Source organism: Haliaeetus leucocephalus, unplaced genomic scaffold (genome assembly GCF_000737465.1).
Source record: "Haliaeetus leucocephalus isolate CR32 unplaced genomic scaffold, Haliaeetus_leucocephalus-4.0 Scaffold0, whole genome shotgun sequence".
Lineage (NCBI taxonomy): Eukaryota > Metazoa > Chordata > Aves > Accipitriformes > Accipitridae > Haliaeetus > Haliaeetus leucocephalus.
Window position 1 is genome coordinate 7,303,028 of NW_010972436.1, and position 3,033 is coordinate 7,306,060.

The window sequence follows — 3,033 nt, forward strand, 5'->3', positions numbered from 1 at the left end:
AGCCGGAGCCCGAGCCCGAGCCGGAGCCGGAGCCGGAGGGAGAGCGGGATCCTGCCCGGGTGCCACCTGCCAGGAGAGGAGGAGGCTGACGAGCGCGCTGGAGCAATTTATAGGCACCCAAAAGCGCAGGGGAAAGGGGAGCTGCTTTGGCATCTCATCCCAGCATCTGCTCCGCTCTTCCCACTCACAGAGAGTTTGGCATTACTCTGGCAGTGTGGGAAATATATATTTTTTTTCCTCTCTCCCTCCCCCACCCCTCCCGCAAACGGATGAACAGCGAAATCGTGAGCCTCACTCACTAGCTGTATCTTGCGATGACAGCTCTTTCTGGAGCAGACCAAGAGGAAGAGATGTGCTTAGCAGCCTCTGGGTACCCTTCAGGTCACCGATGGAGAATTAAAAGGTCAATCCACCTCCTGCTTAACGCTACCCTGAGGCCACCCTGCCGTATTAGTGTTTGCTGGGAAATACCGCTTTAAATGTAGGGATGCTTTACAGTTACCGATTGTCCAAGTGGAAGTTATTTGAAAATACACCTCCCACCTCGCACAGTAATAGAGATTAGCATCTCTCACAATTTCGGATCTCCCTCTTCCCCCTCCCCGATTACAACCATAAAGGCAGAGAAGGAAACCGTTCTTTCTGTGAATTAAAACTGACATACTCATCACCGGCTGCAGTGTTTCCCGGTGTTAAAGCCAGCCATCGCTTTGCTAGCAAACTGACACCAAGGGAAAGAGTTCCCTTTTGTTTAGAAGCTGAAGGAAGGTGTGGGGCATATGCAGATCAACAGATGCCTGGACCTGAGAAAAAGGTCTCTCTGGCTTAACTCGGCAGCAGCAAAGCATTTTGTTAAGTCTTGTGGTTTTCTTCTTTTTTTTTTCTTTTGTGTGTGTGTGTGTGTGAAAGGTTTCTCCTCCCCCAAGGGCTGGCGAGCACCTCTGTGACTGAGTGGGAAGGTGAATGTGCAATATTAGTGGCGTTTCTCCCAAGAAAATATTAAGGAACCTGTCCTGCTTACAGATATACAAGGTACACAAAGAGCTGTTTAAATAAACAAACAGAATTGATTCCTAAATCATACTTCTGTATTCAGGAGCAATGGATGTCAATCAAACGTGGGTGACATTTGCCTGTCAATACAGGGATGATGGGTGGAAAGAGTGTGACTTATTACAGCAAGGCAAGAATCGGAAATGAGCAACAGCGGCAAATAGGACAACAACCAAATAATAGCATCTCCAGCGATGATCAGAAGGCTGTGATCTTGTCTTGGATTTTATTAGCACAAATCCCCTCTCCCCTCACCCGTTCTCTTTTCTTTTCTGTTCCACAACACAATAAGGTCAAACAAGCAGGCAGTGGGAAACAAAGATTCATTGATTCTTCCTTTTAAGCAGAAATGTCAGCAGCTCCTTTTGCTCTTTCCTGAGAGACTCAAAGGCATCGAGTGGGTCCATGCTGCGTAGAAATGGGCCAGCCCAGCTCCTTATCTCCCCAGAAAACTCCCGATAAACCTTCCATTTCCCGCACTTGTAAATATCCCTTCCCCCCCCCCCCCCGCTTTTTTTTTCTTTCTTTCTTTTTTCTTTCCTCTAATGCTCTGTCTTAAAAAAATTCTTTATCTGGTACTGACACAAGCTAGCCTGTTCCCTCAGCTAAGGGCTTCCCCTCAAGACCCAGGAAGGCAGTTGAACACACTTGGAGGTTTATGTTCATATCTCATCGCTCTCTTCACCCCATAGGAAAGGGCTTTCAGCACTGCTCTTTCGTCTGGGCAGGAAAAAAAAGAAAAGTTGTGCCAAGAGTGACAGGTCCATCTCAGCCTGTAGCTGAGCCCTTGAGGCATTGTATTTAGTCATCCCTAACCCAGGCAGTTTTCGTGACATCGGGATGTGCGTAAACCTCTATTGCAACAGCCGTGTTACACATTGGGAAAACAGCAAATCTCTTGCCTTCAAATAGACACAAACCTATCGTGGTCTGTCAAGCCATAGTGATGCTGAGTGACTTACTGGCACCAAGCACACCCTCAGTTCCTTACTCCAGCTATGATAGGCCTGATTTTTAAAGCCAGATCCTACCTACCATACCAACCATGTTTACTTTCTTAATAGACAGTTTTATCCTCATGCATACTGCCAAGAATGCTCATTTACTCTAGACTCTTGACTTTTTCCCAAAGAAGACCTGTGAGCCAGCTGCAAAAATCACAGCCTGAGATAGCAGAATAGTGAGAAGGGGGCAAGTACTGGTGCTGGGTTGTCAGTGGAGCTTGTGTGTTAGCTGGGAACATAACCTGGGACCTTGAATGCCAGGCCAGTGCTTTAGTTACCAGATTATCCTTAGTTCCCAAAGAAAAAAATATATTTTCCAAGGAAACTAAGAAAAAAACTGCAGGCCTCAGAGTTTATGCACTGGAGGCCTCAGTAGTCTGGAGAAAAGTTAAAAGGAAATGTAGAAAACTCTTTTTACCACAGGACCTTTGTTTTCCTGAAGTGGTATGTCAAAGCATTGATTTGCTGTAGTTAAGGCTTGGGTAGCATTTATGTTATAATAGAATATCCTCTCTATGCTAAAGGCTAACAGTCGAGATTGACAGTCCATTCTTAATAGAACCATTGTACCTACATGAGCTGCTGCCAGTCTTAACGTGTTAAATTTCTTTGTATTTTAGAAGCCCTCTTGCAGGCTTGCTCCAGCCTTTCAGCCTGTTTGCTTCCCTCCCGGTTCTCTGGGCCTTTATGCATTCAGACCTGCAGTTGGTGTTCAAGCTGTATCCCCCTGCAGCTTCTGCCATTTGAAACAGCTTTCTCACAGCTCTTTTCCTTACTGACTAATTAGTTAATGTTCATACAGAGCCTTAAAGATGTACAGCATAACATCCATGTCCATTTTACGTGTGTGCCGCTGCCTCAGCACTAAGATAGGGAAGAACTGGAGAAAACCATGTAAGAAGGTATCCACTGGCACACAGGGGAACATGTTCTGCAGTTGCCAGGCACAAAATGGCTCCTTACGCCTGCAGTGCTA